Source organism: Ictidomys tridecemlineatus, chromosome 12 (genome assembly GCF_052094955.1).
Source record: "Ictidomys tridecemlineatus isolate mIctTri1 chromosome 12, mIctTri1.hap1, whole genome shotgun sequence".
NCBI lineage: Eukaryota > Metazoa > Chordata > Mammalia > Rodentia > Sciuridae > Ictidomys > Ictidomys tridecemlineatus.
The window spans coordinates 37,850,178-37,870,870 of NC_135488.1; the positions used below are offsets into that span (position 1 = coordinate 37,850,178).

Below are 20,693 nucleotides of genomic sequence, written 5' to 3' on the forward strand. Positions count from 1 at the left end.
AGTAATCGTATTTTAGCATTTCTTCTTTGCTTCCCACTGAATGTTCTCATATTGCCTTGCAGTAGGGCCAAGCAAATGGTAGCAAGGGGTCAGCTAGGGCAAATCACCTTACATTTTGAGAGTAATTAAAAATTCATCAAAAATGTTCATGAAACCAATCACAGCATTATTTATAAAGGTAAGTTAATTATGATAATTATATAATGGAATATTATGGAACTGCTAAAACTCATGACATGGGAAAAACATTTGTGACAAGATAAGCAAGAAGTAGCATACATATGCACAGCCTGGTGTCTTATTCTCTAAGGAGATAACAGTTCTCACACTTTTGGACTCAGATTCCCTTTATACCCTTCTAAATTAGTGGACCCCAAAGTCCTTTTGTTTATGTGAATTATATTTATCAACATTTATCATGTTAGAAATATCAATAGACTTGCAAAACTATTTATTTAAATAAAAAATCATTTTAAAATCAAATACATAAGTAGCACGGTGTGAAAACTATTTCCTAAAAAAAAAAATTTCAGTGAAAAAAGTAACACTTGCTCAACTCTTTTTAATGTGTGGCTTAATAGGAAAGAGTTGAATTCTCATATCTGCTTCTGCTATTTTTTATAATATTGAAAAAGGCAAATAACCAAATAACATCTTAGTATTATTATGAAAATAGTCTTGACTTTATAAACCTCCTAGAAGAGTCCAGAGAACCCCACAGGTCCTTTTACATTGTTTTGTGCTTTGTTATGTTTTGGGGTGTGGTTCAAGGGGGTTGTGTGCTTCTGGTTTTTTTGGTTCTGGGGCTTGAACCCAGGGGCCACATCCTTAGCCCTTTTTATTTTTTGAGACAGGGTCTCACAAAGTTGTGCAGGCTGACCTTGAACTTTCGATCCTCCTGCCTCAGCCACCCAAGTAGCTGGGATTACAGGTGTGTGTCACCACGTCCAGCAAAATATACTTTGAGGACTGTTAGTCCAGAAAAATGAAAAACAAAATACCAAAAATGAGCCAGGTTTGAGGCTCTGGGTTTAATCCCCAGTACTGGAAAAAAAAAAAAAAAACACATTGATTTGCTATGAGATTCAGTTTCAGTTCATTAGCACTTTAACACTTCCATGCACTTTAGATCTATTAAAAAAGACTGATCAACTGTCTCTTTCTTATGCTATGCTTACCCACTGGTTAAGAGTACAATACACCTTTATCCACATATTTCATCAGACAATCTCCAAAATCTGATTGGCAGTCTTTCTAAAGTAGCACCAAAAAAATTAGTTAGCTAATGTTCTGTAATAACCCAATGTTCTCAATTTAGTCTCTTCTAATATGTCAGCCATGAATAATTTCCTTTCAGAGTTAAGAATACATCAAGCCTAGATTCCAGACAACCTCTGAGCATAGCACATGCTTAAGAAGCTTTCCAGCCTGGAAAAATTAGATTAGGAGACTGTTTTAGGGAATGGAAGCTAGCCAACTAAGCTGCACGTGAGTCCAAGTCCAAGGACTCAACAACTGTCAACTTTAATACATTAACAAGAAAGATTTCTGGCCAACTTGGAAAAGGTGAGATCTATCTGCTAGCCCCTCTTTAGGTATTGTCTTAAAATTAGGCCCTTATTTAATAATACCACTGACAGTTGTGACTTTTTTTTTTTTTTTTAAAGTCCACATGGCAAAAGTTTTGCCATGCCACATTTACAGCTTGGGGAATTCTAGGTGTAACTGACTGGCTGAATACCAGAATCACTGGGTGGGGGGGGTGGACGACATTCGAAAACTGCCCAGGGGACTTCCAACTTCTGGCATAAGAGAGGAGGCCCACAAAACCTCTCCCCAAAAGGCAACTATAAAGCTTGACAAGAAAGTCCAAAACCAAACATTCTGGTACTCTGAAAATCAACCAAGGGCATTCAACAGACTGAAATTATTTATTCATAAAAACTACTGAACTTCCGGTAAGAACAGCACAAAGTCTGACTGTCTTGCCAGGACTGCCCTCATCCCTCCCCATCTGTGTTCACTTCAGAAGGTCAGCAGGGTGGGGCAGGACTTGAAAATCAGCAGCTTCACTATGCTGCCAGAGGGGACTCATCTGACTCAAGGGTGTTGCCAGTCCAAGTGGCAATCTCAGAGGCAAGTGCAAAGAAGGGCCAGTGCTCTGCTAGCCTGAGGCTAGTGTTCTATTTGGGGCTACTGCTCTATTTGAGGCGAGCAAGGGGCTGGCACACCAGCCAGACACTTAGCAGGCATTTCCAGGAAGTAAAACAGTTGTCAGGAGCTCACAGAGCTTTCGAGATCCCAGGTGGACAGCAGGATACATGCATTCACAGCAGACCCACCCAGACCTGGCCACATAAATCCCACACAGAGAACAGAGGAAGCCAAAGGAAATTCAAGGTGGGGCAGATGTGAAACAGCCCGGAGTGGGGCTGTGGCCCAGCACACATCTCCATTCGCAGAGAATGGAGCCTTCCAGGCTTCTAGGGTTTCTCTCCAACCTCCACCTGGCCTCTTTTTTGACACAGGGTCTCACAAAGTTGTCCAAGCTGACCTTGAACTTGCTGTGCAGGCACCAGGGCAGCCCCTCTAGGAAACCAGGCTTCACAACAAAAACAAATCAAAACCAAAGAGCAGAGATAAATCGGACACTGTAGATGAGACAGACCTTGGCGATTTAGCTCATTCCAGTTCTAAATAATGAGCTAACAAAACCACCACCACCACATTCTTCAGGGGCACAAAGAAGAAACCCAGTGCCACAGCAATGTATTACCTAAAATACAGAGTAGGCAACAAAACTTTACAAGATAGACTGAGAAAAAAAGAACTGTGTGATCTCTACTCGGGGGGAGATAAGCAGCAGTCAATAGAAACAGTCTCTGCGTGTTCCCAGATGCCACAGTTAGCAGAAGACGACTTCAGAACAGCTACTATAAATATGTTAGAAGAACCAAATAAAACCATGTTTAAAGAACATGGAAACAAGAAGAGTGTGATCAAACTGACTCAAAGAACAAGGAAAATAAAGAGACAGCAAATGTAAAACAAAATGGAAATTCTGGCAGAGATGCTCAACTGCAGATTTCAGATGTCAGAAGAGTGGGAGAGTCAATGACCTGGAAGTTAGATTAATACAAAGTATCCAATCCAAAGAACAGAAAGGAATGAAAGAACAAAGAAAACCAACAGAGCCCCTCACAGTGTATGATGTCAAGTGTATCCAGAGAAGAGAGAAAAACAGTACAAATAAAATATGAAGAAAGTAATGGCTTGCCATAACATAGGAATAGAGGCAGCTCCTTAACTTGATAAAGAATATCTACAAATGACAGTTATTACTCTTTTTTTAATTTTTTTTAATTTTTTTTCATTTATTTTTTTAAGTGTAGATGGACACAACACAATGCCTTTATTTTTATGTGGTGCTGAGGATCGAACCCGGGTCCCGCCTGTGCTAGGTGAGCGCTCTACCACTGAGCCACAATCCCAGCCCCGGTTATTACTCTTATTGATAAGAAATTAGACGCTTTTCCACTAAGGTCAGAACAAGGCAAGCCAATCTCCTCTCCTATTTAATACCGTACTGGAAGTTCTGGTTAACGCAAAAAAAAAAAAAAAAAAAAAAAAAGGAAATAAAAGGTGTACAGATTGAAAAGAGGAAAGAAAACTGTGCATATTTGTCTTAATGTCCCAAAGAATCAACAAGAAGAAAACCCACCTAGAACTAATAAGCAATTATAGCAAGGTTGTAGGACACAAGGTTAAAATACAAAAATCAATCACTTTCTATTATACCAACAAAGAACAAATGGCATCTAAAGCTAAAAACAGTATCACTTAACACTAGCACAAAAAAGGTATAAGTCTAACAAATAAGTACAGAAAACATCAAAACTTGCTGGAAGAAAGACCTAAATATACAGATATTTCATGGCATTAGTTTTCCCTCACTTAATCTATGGATTTTTGTTAATGATAAAACTGAAAGTTAATCCTTTATGAAAATCTTTCCACAGAGAAAAACATAGGCTTTTTGCCTAACTAGATAAAACCCACATGAAACTTTAAAAAGATGCATTAAAGGCATTTGACATAATCCAACACTCATTCGTGACAAACTAGGAACTTCCTAGTTCCATGCTGGCAAATTCCTCAACATGATAAAGGGTATCTATATTTTTAAAACAAATCTAAAATTCACATCGAATTTAATGGAAACAAGGCAAGGATGTCCACTCTTGTCACTTCTATTCGACATTATGCACTAGAGTTTCTAGTCAATATAAAAAAGACAAAAGAGAAGGATATAAATTAATTTTTTTTCACAGTTTCTAAAGCTGGGGATGTAGCTCAGTGGTAGAGCACTTGCCTAGAACGCAGAAAGCCTGGGTTCAATTGCCAGCACTGCAAAACAGAACAAAAGTTCATCAAGCGCAGGAAGAGGTCATATACAAAGTATATAGGACTCATCTCGATAGCCATTAAAAGACAAGAGCTGCCAGAACACACAGAAGGCACATCTGAAAATTTCAGAGGAAACACATTCAGCCTAAAATTCTTTACCCAACCATCAACCAAGTGTGAATTTAGGAGTGTAAAAGAATTTATTTATTCATTCATTCTCTCTCTCTCTCTCTCTCTCTCTCTCTCTCTCTCTCTCTCTCTCTCTCTCTCTCTCACACACACACACACACACACACACACACACACACAAAGGGTGAAGGGTGGTCCCAGAGGCCAAGAACCCCTCCAGTGCAGGCCCTAGGACAGAGCTTCAGGAGGAAACACTGGAAAGAAAACAAACCTGATGTTATCTGGTACACTAGGGCACTGGAAAGAACTGATAGGTGATTCTGAAGAATCCACTGGGGGGGAGGAGGAAAACCCATAACCATACAAAGGGAGGAAGAGACGGCCATTACACCAAGAATATAAAACATTGGAAATAAGGGAAAGGTGAGAGCACTATACTGGGCTCAAAAGAAAGATCATTTCATTCATTCACAGAACATCAACAAGAAATAACGCTTTAGCTAAAAATTATAGTGAAACAAGTGAGCAAAGAGAACAAAAAGCACATTCTTATCTGTGATACGAAGTTCACTCATGCTGTCTCAAACTGAAAACAATAACGCAGCAGCACTTTATGAGTATAATTTAGAAACACGAAATACCAAAAAGAACACTTGCCTCTATCACTTCTTCAGCATGGGTTTCCTAACGTTCTTCCTGCCTCACTACCTCCCCTCCACTTGATCTGCCAAAGCCTCCACCCCCAGGCTTTGGATTCCATCTACATGCCACTTACACCAAAACTCACATCTCGATTCTTCTTGTAACTCTAGATGGCCACCTCTAAACCTGTTCTTCTCCAAGCTTTCCCAGTCTTAATAAATGGTGCCACCAGCCATCATCTCAGACGAAACCTAAGAACCATCCTTGATCCCTCTACCTCCTCTCCGATCCAACAATACATGCAGTCAGGTCTACCCGCAAGACTCTGGTGGGATCCGTCCATGAGGCCTAGCCCACAACAACCTGGCTAACACAATAGAGAAAAACCCTCTCAAGGAAATTCCTATTTCTACTTTGCCTCTTTAGTAGCAGAGATCACTCTGAAAAAGTAAATTGGTTCAGAGCTCGTTCCTGGTACACAATTTCCAAGACTTCCCATCGTGGAATCCAGGGTTCTAAGGCCAAAGTGCTCCGACCTGTAGCCCCCGTTCCAGCTTCCCCAATAAACTCCCTGCGCATCTCACACCAGGGTTGTCCACACTTTCCTTCGTGTTCAACATGCCATGCTCATTCCTGCCTCAGGGCTTGGATACCTGCTCCTCAGCTGCTGAGTTCCCTCCTCACTCTGCTTCTCTGGTTTCTCATCAGCGAGGCCTGTTCTCCTCAAAGACCCTGTCTGATGGCACCTGCATCTTCACAGTCCCTGTCCCCCTCTTCATCAAGCAGCTTCATTGTCGCTATCCATTTCAACCTGAAAGATGTCTATCTACTTGCTCGACTATCACCGTGTAAGCCACCCCCTCCAGGACCGCTGTAAACAGCTCTAAGACAGCAAGGATGTCCTTTATCACGTTTACCATCACAACTCCAGTGTAACAGCACCTCAACAAATATTAATAAGTATACAAATTACCTGAGCTCAAGAGAAAAGGGAACATGAAGAAAAGCTCCTCACAAATCAAAGAGCACAGGGCCAATAAACCACTAATATCCCATAACTGGGATTAGTAAATTTCCCTCCAGACCTAAACTATTATTGCAGTAGTTGAAACTCTCTGACCAATAGTCAGTGTTCAATTACTCCTCTCCATTTTAGCATATCAGTTTCTAGGGACCATACCAAAGGAACAATTGACACATAGGAAGGAAGTTCCCCTAAGGCAAGTCACAAGAGGACAAGAGGAGCTCCCATTTCTACTTTATCTTTCATCCTAGTTTTCAAAGAACAAAGTCTCCTGGACTCTTAGGTCCAATCAGGTCAGAAGAGGTGAGGCTTATTTCCCTTGAGAAGAGGGTTTATAAAGCCCCACATCTTATCAGCACACTAAAAGATAACTGCCTCCACAAAGTGCTCACCACCACCTCAGGAAACATATGTCCTCTCCCAGCTGAAAGCATTAATTGCAACAGGAGCCATGTCATGTGACTGCTGACTGGATCTCACAGGTACAGAGACTCACAAGGACTCTGAATCATGGTCTAGAACGTGGCACGCTCCACTTCCCAGCATGACTGAACCAATTCCACAGCAAAGTCCAGGTTTCCGTCCCCTCTACACTCGGCCAATCACTCCCTACCACTATGGCTCACCGAGTCAACAAGGTGACGATGTACATGTCTGCTTAGGACAGTTCCAATTTACAACTGCTGCTGCAGCATTAATTGTTAATAGCATGCCCTTTGCTCTCAAGTGCCCTAGATCAGGGGGAAAAATTATATGATCACTATAACTGTAGAGGGAAAAAAAAGATCCGCTGACCATAGAGTAGCCTGAACATAATGAAAATTAACAAAATTCCTATTATGAGATGCAAAGAACTAAGCTCAAAAATGATGAAGATGATGTGGACATTGATTTGAATGAGAAAAATAATGAGAAATACTGATAATGGGGCCTAAATGTTATCTACCACATACACAGAGACAAAAAGCCTTGTCTACTCCTTTGTGCCATGACCTAAACCACAAAAGACAAGCTTCTGAATAAACAAGGATGAAAATTTTACACAGTACCCAGTCTAGTGGGATCTGAACCAGACTCCTTCTACAACTAAAGAACAAAACGGTATAAAAAGTGGTTATTAAACGGTGTTGGAGAAAATAGCAGAATGGGGACCTCTGGGGTACATCTCTCCCCAAAACCACAATGTGAGGGGGGCTGAAAAGGAGGGGGCTGAGGTGTGGTTCAAATGGAATGCACTTGCCTAGGATGTGTGAGGCCCTGGATTCCATTCCAGCAGGGGTTGGGGCATAGCACACCTATAGTATAAAATTATTTGTATAAAATGTTTAAAACACACAAAATCATATATACACACATACACATATGTGATTTCTAGATAGTCATATCCATAAAGCAACATATAAAATGGAGTGGGATCCTACACAGATATGATGTGGTCGCCTCCACCAAGGAAGGAAAGCAAAAGGGACACTGGATGATGGATGTTAAATAGATCTGCTGTGCTTTGCTCATTAAAAATGAAAAGAAATTCTAGAAGTAAATATGAAAAAACCTGGGTAACGGAACCACAGGTATTTCTATCTTACTTACTATACCTTCTGAATAATCTTAAATTTTCTTAAGTGAGGTGTGATGGGGGCATAGTCTCTGCCCTTAAGAATCTCACTGTTTTGACTCGGCTTATAATCACTGCTTCTTTTTATAAACGTTCGTGCTCACGAAGTTCCCAGTGAATATCTGTCCCAAATGTCAAGCTCTGTAATTTGCAGGATCTACCTTCTTTCATCGAGAAGGGGAAGAGCCCTGTTTTCCTATATTTGCTTTATAGAACTTTTCCTGATTTTTATAATTTCTCCAGGGTCATCACAGTAAAATAAGAGAAAAAAAATTTAGAGCCATGGATATGGCTCAATAGTAGAGCACTTGCCTAACATGCACAAAGGCTGGGTTCAATCAACAACAAAACTTTAATATTAATTTTTAAAAAGCCTCAAGAGAGCCACAGTGGCTTTTCTAAAATGAAAGAGTAAGCTACAAAAGAAACAAGGTCCCAACACATTTCATCCCAGTGAACACCATCTACACCAGCCCTGCCTTGCCCTTGGACAAGCAACCAAATCCTACTATTTCAGAACAAGGTGGTCATGTGCGACCTCTGGAGTTTCCTGGATCTTCTCCAGGATGTAGTTCAAAGTGTGAGTTGACTGCCAGAAGGCCAAATACCCCACCTTTCATGACACACCTAATCCTCAGTGCAACTCTCAGAAAATGGTTTCAAAGTAACAGAAGTTCCACACTGCACACCTGCATTCTCTACTTTTTTATTTTTAATTTTTTAGTTGTAGATGGACACAATAACTTTATTTTTATTTATTTATGTGGTGCTGAGATCAAATCCAGTGCCCAGTGCATGCAAGGCAAGCACTCTACCACTGAGCCACAATCCCAGCCCTCTACTTTTTTTGTACATTAATTTTATTTATTTTAATTAGGTATATGAGACAGCAGAATGCATTCTGATTCATTGTACACAAGTGCAGCACAACTTTTCATTTCTCTGGTTGTACATGATGTAGCATTGCACTGTATGCCCAGTACCTAGTTGCACCTAGTATATTTACCTAGGGTAATGATGTCCATCTCATTCCACCATTTTTCCTGCCCCCCCATGGCCCTCCTCACCCCTCCCTCCCCTTTGCCCAATCAAAGTTCCTCCATTTTTCCCATGGCCCCTTTCCTCATTATGGATCAGGATCCACTTATCAGAGAGAACATTCAGCCTTTGGTTTTTGGGGATTGGCTTACTTCACTTAGCATGATATTCTCCAACTCCAGCCATTTAACTGAAAATGCCATAATTTTATTCTCTTTTAATGCTAAATAATATTCCATTTTATATACATACCACAGCTTCTTTAACCATTCATCTATTGAAGAGCATCTAGGTTGCTTCCACAGTTTAGCTATTGTGAATTGAGCTACTATAAACATTAATTTGACTGCATTACTATAGTATGCTGATTTTAAGTCCTTTGGCTGTACACTGAGGAGTAGGATAGCTGGGTCAAATCATGGTTCCAATCCAGGTTTTCTAAGAAATCTCCATACTGCTTTCCAGATTGTCTGCACTAATTTGCAGTACCACCAGCAATTTATGAGTGTGTCTTTTCCCCCACATCCTCACCAACACTTATTGTTGTCTGTATTTTTTTTTTTTAAACTAGGATTGAACTCAGGGGCACTCAACCACTAAGCCACATCCCCAGCCCTATTTTGTATTTTATTTAGGGTTAGGGTCTCAATGAGTTGCTTAGCACCTTGCTTTTGCTGAGGCTGACTATGAACTTGTGATCCTCCCGTCTCAGTCTCCTGAGCTTCTAGGACTACAAGTGTGCACCACCATGCCCAGCTTTGTTGTATTTTTGATGACTACCATTCTGACTGGTATGAGATGAAATCAGAGTAGTTCTGTTTTGCATTTCTCTATTTACTAAATGTTGAGCATTTTTTCATATATTTGTTGATCAAATGTATATCTTCTTCTGAGAAGTGTCTGTTTAGCTCCAGAAATCTACCCCATTCACCTCAAAAATAAAAAATAAAATACTTGGGAATCAACTTAACAAAATGTAAACTACAGAACACAGAGAAAGAAACTGAATAAGACCTTAGAAGATGGAAAGACCTTCCATGCTCTTGGGTAGGCAAAATTAATACTGGCAAAATGGCCATACTACCCAAAGCACTATACAAGTTCAATGTGATTCCAATTAAAATTCCATCATTATTCCTTATAGAAATAGAAAAAGCAATCATGAAATTCATTTGGAAAAATAAGAGATCCAGAATAGCCAAAGCAATTCTTAGCAAGAAGAGTGAAGCAGGAAGCATCAAAATACCAGACCTTAAACTATAATACAAAACTATAGAAACAAAAATGGCATGGCATTGGCACCAATATACACATGTAGACCAATGGTCCAGAATAGAAGACACGGAGACAGGCCCACATAAATGGAGTTATCTCATACTAGACAAAGGTGCCAAAAACTTTGGAGAAAAGATAGCCTCTTCAACAAATGGTGCTGGGAGAACTAGAAATCCATATGCAGCAAAATGAAACTAAACCCTATCTCTCACCATGGACAAAACTCAACTCAAAGTTGGATCAAGGACCTAGGAATTAGACCAGAGACTCTGTGCCTAACAGAGAAAAGAGTAGACCCAAATCTTCATCGTATCAGATTAGGCCCCAACTTCCTTAACAAGACTCTTAAAGCGCAAGAAATAAAATTAAGAATTAATAAATGGGATGAACTCAACTAAAAAGTTTTTTCTCAGTAAAAGAAGCAATCAATGAGGTGAAGAGAGAGCCTACATTTTGGGAGCAAATTTTTGACACACACACATCAGAGAACTAATCTCCAGGTTAGATAAAGAACTCAAAAAAACTTAAAAAAACAAACAACTGTCAATAACTGAACTAAGGAGCTGAACAGACACTCCTCTAACTACTTCTAACAGTGCTGTGCTGTCACATTTATTTTCATCGACTCTATAACAGACCCAAACATCAATCAAGTCCACAGCTCCCTCCCCTGAGAGTCGCTCAGTGCTGAGGTTACTGCAGAGTGTGCGGCTGACAACAGGCTCCTTTTCAAGCCCAAGATAAAAATAAATGTAAGGTTAGTGAGGTTTTCTAAATTTGATGCAGTCAATGTGCTTTATTTTATTCAAAATCCACAAGATTCAGGTTTATTGTTTATGCACCAAAATAATAGGCACACACCTGTAATCCCGGTGGCTTGGGAGGCTGAGGCAGGAGGAGTGCAAGTTCAAAGCCAGCTGCAGCAACTTAGCAAGGCCCTGTCTTAAAATATAAAAAGGCCTAAGGATGTGGCTCAGTGGACAAGCACTCCTGGTTCAATCCTGGGTAGTCCTCCCACCAAAAAAAAAAAACCCTAAAACCCAGTTTTCTGTGTATCATTGGAAGGGAAAAAAGGTTACATTCCTCCTAAAATTTGGCATATATTTTGCTAAAGACAGTTTAATGGTTGTGTTTAGTAATGAATCAAAAATCCCCCTTCATCACTCAAGTTAACATAACTTTTCCAAAAATACCAGCAACTAACAATATAAACTCTTCAATTTAAAGGGAACACTGATATTTCACACGACTTGAGTAGCCTTTAATAAACAGCAACATAAATTGATTACTTTTTCTTTATAAAAACTGGTGGGGGTGGGGAGGAGCGCGCTATGACTAAATATGAACTAATAAAGTAGTTTTGACCAAAGCACAGAAAGAAATCCCATTAGGTGGCAGACAATGGGAGGTTTCCAGAAGCTTCTCTAAGGAGACACATTTGGAAGCCCAGCTCTGCTGTACTGGGGTTCATGCCAGCCTCTGTGAGCTGATGTGGAAGAATGAGCCATGGAGTGAACAGCGCCTGGTTCAGACCAGGTTTCTAGCACTCTCCAAGCACCAGATCAAGTGCTTCAGTGGTAGGCCAACTGCCTGACAGTCTTCACAGCAATTGGGAGACTAATGCCTACGCCCCAGAGCTGCTAAGAGGACTGAAGGTGACCAGGACAGAAAGGTGGCCATCAAATGATATCCCCCATCATTCCCACCCAGCAGGGTGCTTAGCTTCAGTTTTGAAACTGCAGGTTCATTTCCCTGAAAAGGTGGCGGCAGCATCAGGTGGGTCCTACATTTCTCTGCAAAATTGTTTGCAAACAAGCACAACTTTACTAAAAGTAAAAGGGAGGGAAATGAAACAGATAAAAGATTTGGGAGATAAATGCCAACTATGAGGGGGACTCTTTATTCCACAAACCCTGAAGGTCATGTTCTTAAGCTTAACTTGGCTGACTCACTGAAAGCACACACAGAAGGGCCGACCAGCAGCACACACAGGGTGTCCAGTCTAGGACTGCCCCAGTTCGGGAACATTTACTTCCTTTCTCCATAACTCACACAAAATGTCAGGGGAAGAAAAGATGAGGGATGCTTAGAGATAGCGGCTCTCCACACAGAAGCTTGCCAGGATGAACAAGGTGAGTACCGGCTGGCTGGCTGTTTGTGCCATGTGAGATGAACCAGCTGGCAGACTCCTTTCCAATCCCACACAGCTTTCTCCTCTCAGTAACAAGTTCCAGCTGCTAGCTTGCCTCCAGAGTTCCAGTCCTACTGGAATTAACTCCTTGAATGAGCTGGGCTCCATCACACAGAGCTAAGTCCTACAGATCAATGAAACCTCATCCCCAACGCAATATGATGGTTCAGCTAATAGCCAACCAATGACATTTTCTTCCATCTAAGTCTCAAGAGCACCCAGCTTGGGTCTCTAATATAATTCTTACAGGCAGAAACTAGGACTCTTAAGGGGTGACTAATCCCACATTTCCTGGAAGGAAAATAGAAGGATGGATCTGAAGCACAGAAACAGTACAAGAAAGCACAGATGCTTTGGAGAGCGTGAGTGAATGTTAAACACACCAAGAAGGCAGCTAAGAGGACCCTCACAGCCGCAGGGTGACAGTGTGGACACAAAAAGAAAACAACTTTGTTTCTAGGACAAATTCATTTTGTAAACAGTGCCAAAACATTTAAATATCAAAAAACTTTGAAATACAAATAAAAGGCAAAGACTATGGGGCTTTGTTGTTAATCTGAATAAGAATACATCAATATACTTGAGTATTTCTGTTCTCCAAGAAGTATATGTGCTTAAAAACACAGAGAGAAACTTGTATCCGTCTGCATATACCAAAAAATGGGAGGGAAAGGGAAATTTTGAGCAAGCCCTCGGTTTGGGATGAAGTAAGAAGCCTAACAAAAATAGGGGGAGAATATAAGTTAAAAAAAAAAAAGAACATTCAATTATCTGTCCTAAAATGATGAAGCTTCCAGACCAGCTCCCTTATCTCAGACCAAGAAAATTCTAGGTGAAGTTCGAGTCAGAAGACTCTAACAAGGAATGCTTGAGCTTGCAACACTCTACCATGGCAAAGGAAGGCCGAGAGGACAGTAAGGAATCCTAATTCCTGAAGGGAAAACCCCACATGGAAGCAACAAATCTGTCTAACAAGAACTCTAAGGCCTTGTAACACACATGTTCAATTGTGAACAAAGAATGTGTTAGTCAGATGTCCATTACAAGTACCAGAAATAATCAGCTTACACAGAAGAAGGGTTTACTTTGGTGCAGTTTTAGGTATTGATCCATGAATGGCTGCCATATTATGGCAGGAGCAGGTGGTAGAGCAAATCTGCCCACGTCATGCAGGCAAGAAAGAAGGGCCAGGGTCCCACAGTTCCCTCTGCAGCTCCGATGACCCAAAGACCTCCTAGTCCATCTCACCACTTGAAGGTTCCACCACCTCCCAACAATGCCAGCTGGGGACTAAGCTTTTACCACATAGGCCCTGAAGGACATTTAAGAACCAAACTATACAGGACCCAGCCAGACAAGAGACTCAGATGAGAAGCAACCAGGTCCCCCTCCCCACTCAGTCCTCCCAACCATCCTGATCCTGACTGGCATAGTTCTCAGAAGACCACCCCGCCCTTTTTTCCCAGCTTGTTATGATTTTCAAAATTCCCAAAAAGGTATAAAAGTAATTATTACCATAATCATAGAAAAAATCATAAATGAGGAATGAAGTTCATGGTACTAATGGTTTCGAAAGAGTTAAAATATAAATATGGTAACAAGTTTTGCAGTATTTGTACTTGTTTTGTCTACTGACTAAAGGATTGAAGTTCAAAAGAATACATTTTACCTTTAATTAAACTATAAAAGAGAAAAGACATGTGTATGTACATGTGTAAGTGGTGTACTGTTATCAATAAAAAAAAATAATAATGTACCCAGTCTAAAGAGAATTTTTTTTTTACAGGAAGTAAAAATTTAAGATAAATAAGATGATGAGGGGCTGGGGTTATAGCTCAGCGGTAGAGAGCTCACCTAGCACGTGTGAAGCCCTGGGTTCAATCCTCAGCATCACATAAAAATTAAAAAGTAAAATAGAGATATTGTGTCCAACTACAACTAAAAATATATTTTAAAAAAATAAGATGATGAGACACTCTCCACCACAAACTCGTCCAGAGCCCTTAAGGTCTCATTGCCTTTATTGCAACCAATTAATAAACAGTTCCTGGAACTGAGAGAAGTTTCCAGTTCCTATCCTCTCTGAATTAGAAGCTTCCAGTCCCTGTTCCCTGCTAACTCGCCTGGTCTCCCCCACTGTTTTTGTGAACTTTGGCCTCTGGACCACCAGGCCAAAACTCTGTGGTCCATCAGGTCACACACCTCCAGTTCACCAGGCAAAACTCTTCCACTTTTCAATCTGCTGTCACCTTCATAAACTTTGGTTCAACCCAACATCTACCTTCTCTATTATTACAAGGTATTCCCAGGCGAACTCCTAAGCAAGAGATTCCTTTCTCCCTCTAATTCCTAATGGCCTTTAGAACAACTCAAATGTCACTTCTCATGAGAAACCTTTACAGAACCCCTCATCAGAACAGTCTTTACCTAAGAGACAGCCCTCTGCCCCTGCCTTGGAACGACATCAACAGCACTGAATATTCATGTCACCTGTCCTGCTCTTGCACAGTAGCTCCTTCACAGGGTGGGTTCTCTGTCTTCATCTTCTTGGCCTTCCCCCCACTCAGGGCAAGGCACACAGCATTTTATGAATGTTGGAGAGAAGACAGGCAGGAAGGCTAACTACAAACTGCAATGAAGAAATAAAGCCTAATATTTGGTTTCTGCATAGAAGCCCCATGAGAAAGACCCTTTTCTAAAAAAGAAGTTGCTGCCTCAGAGACTTCTAGGGAAAATGTCCAAAGAACTGTGTACCAAAGTGCACTCCGGCAGTGCTGGGATGCCCACCGCAGCTCGTTATAAGGAGATGCACACTTGGGTTTGTGCACTTTTCTTTAATGCAACTAAAACATTTACTGAAACTGTCCTGAAGACACTAAATGTCTACATGTGTTGAAAAGAAAATGGATTTGCATGCCTACTTCCCACCCTCTGGGCTAGAAAGTTCTAAGGAACCATCATAACTGCAGAGGGGGAAAAAAACCTGGCATGTGACCATTTACTACCTTTTTAAATCTTTTCTGGTTGTAGAAGGACACATTACCTTTATTTTATTTATTAGTTTTTACGTGGTGCTGTAGACCAAACACAGTGCCTCACACACGTTAGGCAAGCACTCTACCACGAGCCACACCCCCGCCCCCATTCACTATTTTTAATCTGGAAAAATAAACTTTAAAAGTAATGTACACTGACTATAAATTGCTGCCACTTTCTAGCTTCCTGTTGGGAAAGTATAGAGCTTCTTAAAAATTGACCTAACTTTTATCCTTTGGTTTCAAAAACTGAAAATTAACTTTCACAGGCAAGCAAAATGTACTTTAGCAAAAAAGATATGACTCTTACTTTTCCTGAATAAATTTAAGTCTAAATGTTAATCAAATCAACTCTATCCCCAGACTTTCATGTTTACAACATAAAGGGCAACTACAGTTTTCTTCCAAAATTAAATTCTTGATTTCCCATGGAAATTAAGGTGACCATTAAAAGATTAAAAAAAAAAAGTAAACTAGATTTCCATTATTCAAGGCCTAGCACAATGCTCAGAATAAGCATTAAAAATAAATAAGCACTAAAGCACATGTAAGGAATATGAATAAAAACCAAAGTGGCCCTGAACAGATGAGTGGTTGAATAAATTACAATGCATCTACACCATGGAGTATTATGCAACTGTTTTTTTAAAAAAAAAAGGTATTGATGAATGAATATGGAGTGATTTCTAGGATATAATACTAAGTGAAAACTGCAATGGATAAAAGCACCTACCACATGCCACTGTTCAAATGAGAAGGAAGACAACATGAGGAAATGCAAAGGTATCTGCTCAATTTGTGCAACAAGAAATCCAGGAAGATTGCACAACAAGATAAACCAGTACACTGTAATATTGAAAGGGAAAGACAGAAACTTGGTAAAGGGAAGAATGGAAATGGAATACCTCTCAGTATGCTCCCCCCACACACAAGTTCTGACTCAATGAAGATGATGTTTTACATATTCAAAATGTAAATAAATTCAATAAAACAAGGTATTAGGGAAACCCAAAATAATACAAAGAGTAATAAATGGGCTTAAGTGCATGCATTATAAATGAATAACATAAGCACAGAGAAGAGGAAGTGACTAAGATAAAAAGTAGGCCAAGTAACTTTAGAAAACAGCAGTCAACTATGTTTTACAAGACAAAATATAAAAATAACTATGTACAAAAACAGTACCCTGGTAAATTTACTTTTCACTTGGGTTATGGTTAGCAATTCTGAAACCACTTTATGTATGTATTGGGCATTAGTAATGATATTGGGATAGGAAGATGGTGTTTTGTGATGTCAAGAGACTGGTGTGACAGGGAAAAGACGAGGCTAGTGCAAACAGTATAGTATTACCTTCAAAACTGAGCAACTGCTAAGAACATGTGCTTAGGCTTTTTAAAAAAAAATACAGATGGACAGGAACAGAGACTTGTGTATACATACATATATTTCCTTGTTGTCCACAGAGAGGGACTGGAGGTGGTGATAGCACAGTAGGATGGGACAAAGGGAGTAGAGGCTGCTTGGAGAAATGATTGCATCCAGGCTGGAATAGAGAAATTACCAGACAAACCTGGAGCACATTATAGCATCATAAAGTAATCAATTGCCCAAAACATGCAGGAACTAGACAAAGGTAGTGGTTGTACAGCATTGTGAATGCCCCCTGGAGGGTGCAGACTTCTATGAAACAATGCAACAGTCACTAAACAAGTCAGCAAATAACAAGGCCCAAGGGTAGAAGAATTCCAGTACCCAGAGTTGCTAAAATGTATTTTTCTAAAATATTCATTAGCCAATAAAACAGGATGTGCAAAGAAACAGCAAAGTATAACTCATTCATCAGATAAAAGGAGGCAACAGAAACCACCTATGAGTACAACTAGATGGCAGACTTCAGAGTATGTTCCAGAACTCAAGGAAAGCTTAAAGAAGTTAAGGAAGGGCTGGGATTGTGGCTCAGCAGTAGAGTGCTTGCCTAGCATGCACGGGGCCCTGGGTTCGATCCTCAACACCACATAAAAATAAACGAATGGAATAAAGGTATTGTGTCCAATTACAACTAAAAAAATAAAAAAGAAGTTAAGGAAGGCATGACAACATTGGATTGAATACAAAATACCAATAAAGAGACAAATTTTAATAAAGAACCAAGTAGAAATTCTATAGTTGCAAAGTACAATAACAGAAGTTAAAAAAAAAATTCACTAAAAGACCATGTGATGGTCAATTTTATGTGTCAACTTGACTGGGCTAAGGGATGCCCAGATAGCTGGCAAGACATTTCTGGATATGTCTATGAGGGTGTTTCTAGAAGAGATTAATATTTGAATTGGTAAGCTGATAAAAGATGATCTCTCTCACCAATATGGGTGGAAATCATCCAACATATTGAAGGTCTAAAGAGATAAAGATGGAGAAAAAGCAAACTAGGAGGTGGTGGAATCTTTAGTAGATAGGGTCTAGTGAAGGCAATTAGACCACAGCCCTTAAATGAACTTTTGGGACACTCCCCCACCCCAACAACCTTTGCTTCCTGGCCACCATAATGTTAACAGGCCACCTCTGCCACACACTCCCCTGCCATAATGTATAGTAACACCTCCATAGGCCCAAGTGACCACAGACTGAACCTCTGAAACTATGAGCCAAAGTAAATCTTTTCTTCTTCCAAGTTTATTTTCTTGGGTTATTGGGTCTTGGTGATAAAAAGCTATATAGATAGTATATATACAGACACATATGGGCATACAAACCTGTGTGTATCCATATAACGTAACTCTGCTCATCCATAAGAAATGAGATGCTGATACATGCCATAAGATGGGTGAATCTTGAAAACATTATGCCACATGAAAGAAGCCAGTCACACTATACAATTTCATTTATACCAAAGTCCAGAAGAGGGAAATCTACACAGATGGGAGGATTAGTGGTTGCCTAGGGTAGGCAGACAAGATGATGATGACAGATACAGGGGACAGGATTTCTTTTTTGAGGTGATGAAAATGCTCTAAAATTGACTGTGGTCATGGATGTAGACATCTGTTAGCATACCAAAAGACACTGAACTTTGCACTTTAAATGAGTATAACATGTAAATTATGTCTCAATAAAGCTGTTGAGATTTTTCTTAAATACATTTTTGCTGAATGAATCATTTACCAAATATTTACTAAACATGCATTAACCACCAAGCACTGGTCAGATATTCCAGATATAATACCAGTCCTGGTCCAGGGATCTATGACTACTTAATTGGTTTTGCCTGGTTTCTCGATTGTGGTCAATCAAAGCACATTAGGTGCATTAGGATCCCTACCACCACCAGCAAGTGAGACATGTAATTATTCTTGTCCTACCCTCACAACGCCTACCTATAACCCTCCCAAACTAGCCATCCCACAAAATTAGAATTCTGCCTTATTTTTAAGTAGAAATCCTATGTAACCTGCTAAAACTAGTACCCTTCCCAGCTTCCTTAGCAGGATTCCTTACATCCTCATCAACCTCTGCCAATCTCATGGGTCAGTTCTTATTCTTCCAAGTGGCAAATTAAGATGGACAGTAACTGTACTATGAATACCAACTAAATTCAAGACAGCCTAGGAATCCCATGTGCCAGGTATAGTGAGTGTCTCATGACTCCAAAGCATAACTGGTCTACCCCCCTTCAGAACTTGTAGTTGTATGCACAAATATTTACTAAATATATTTACTAATATATATGTACCTGCAGCTGCCTGCATCTGGTATGTCCACTGACCCCTCCTCTGCCTGGCATGCACTTCACATTCATCATTTACACTCTACCTCCTCTGTGAGACACCTGAAGAATTAGCAGCCTCTGTGCTCTTCTAGGTGGTAGACCAATACCTCAGAGCCTAAGCTCTGAAATCATCTACCTGAATTCAAACTTCTCCACCACTTAATGTATAACTCTGATTAAGTACCTCAACCACTCTGCCTTGGTTTTCCCAACTACAAAAAAGACATGAAAATATTTACAGGGTTGTTATGAGGATTAAATGAGATACAAATGTTTAGAACAAGACAGGTACTATGACTGCCTCTATCTAATTCTGTCTGATGGTACACTTGTTTACATACCTCTTTCCTGCCAGTCCCTGTTCAAAGACATGTCATTTCTTTTTTCTTTTCATGTTCACAGCATATAATACAGTGCTAGGCACAGGCGAGGTACATGTAAAAGGCCCATGATAAAAAATAACAACTCTTAGTCCAGCAATAGCAAAGGTTATTGAAATCACACTTTGAAAATAAAAATGAGAGCACATAGTTTGTGTGTAGTAGAACTGAATATCTAAAAGCAGGCCTGCCCTGGAAAATCCAAGCTGTCTGACTGCCTGATCTATCTAGAAAGAATCCAAGGGCTCAACAGTGAAGAGTGGTTACATAAACGACAGCAAATCAACACAGGGGATTTCACCCAACCATAACAGGAGGCCTGTGCTGATCCCTCAAAGTCTGGACAAAACACTGAGCAGAACAACAGCAGAAGAGTAGGCACAGATGATGCAGAGCTGTTCAAAGAGCCATGATCAAAGAAAACAGACTGTGCATCTAATACTACAGAGACAGATCCTTTACATTCTTTGAATTAATTTTGATGCTACAGACAGCTTAATAAGAAACTAATAATAATGCCTCTAATGCCTTTACCTAAGAAACACGACAAATGGCCTGGAGATTCCAAAACTTTAGAGCTCTTACATGAGACGCAGGAGAAGGGTTGAGCTTATCTATTACTATCTCTGAACTGATAAGTTTCCTGATAAGAAAAAACCCACCTACTACTGTTACAGTCAATTCTCTAATTCAGAGGTAGACCCTTCACAGCCAGTCACTTCTTTTGTTTATGTCAAGGATTAATAATCTGATTAATCAAGATGCTTCCTGATTAATACTTCTCATTTGGTACAATTAAAAACTAAAATCTAAAAAGTCTATATTTGTACACAAAGAGCTTTCTTTCAGCAATATTTCTCTTGTTTTCCCCCTAAGAGTCCATTCCCCAAATAAGAGAAAGACAAACACTGGGAAAACAATACTATACTTGCTTATACATAGATCCACAGAAGTATATATGCACACACAGAGATCTATGTACAGAAACAAACATACACCAAAAAAACTGAGTCAAGAAACAATCTTTTCAATTTCTTCATGAGACAATACAATGATGTCAGCAATAGCATCTTCAAATAGCCCAGGTGATGATGATATTATAACTTGACTAATAAAATAAATCCCAACACCTCCATCTTTCTTGCCATCAACAGCCTTAGATTAATATGAGGAAAGGAGCAAATGAAA

General features: G+C 39.9%; 1 protein-coding gene across 7 annotated transcripts in view; it reads right to left on the reverse strand.

The window, feature by feature from the left end:
- Mgat4a (alpha-1,3-mannosyl-glycoprotein 4-beta-N-acetylglucosaminyltransferase A) overlaps positions 1-20,693 on the reverse strand; it is a 92,882-nt gene that overhangs the window by 67,057 nt on the left and 5,132 nt on the right. The gene's annotated exons all lie outside the window — the stretch shown is intronic.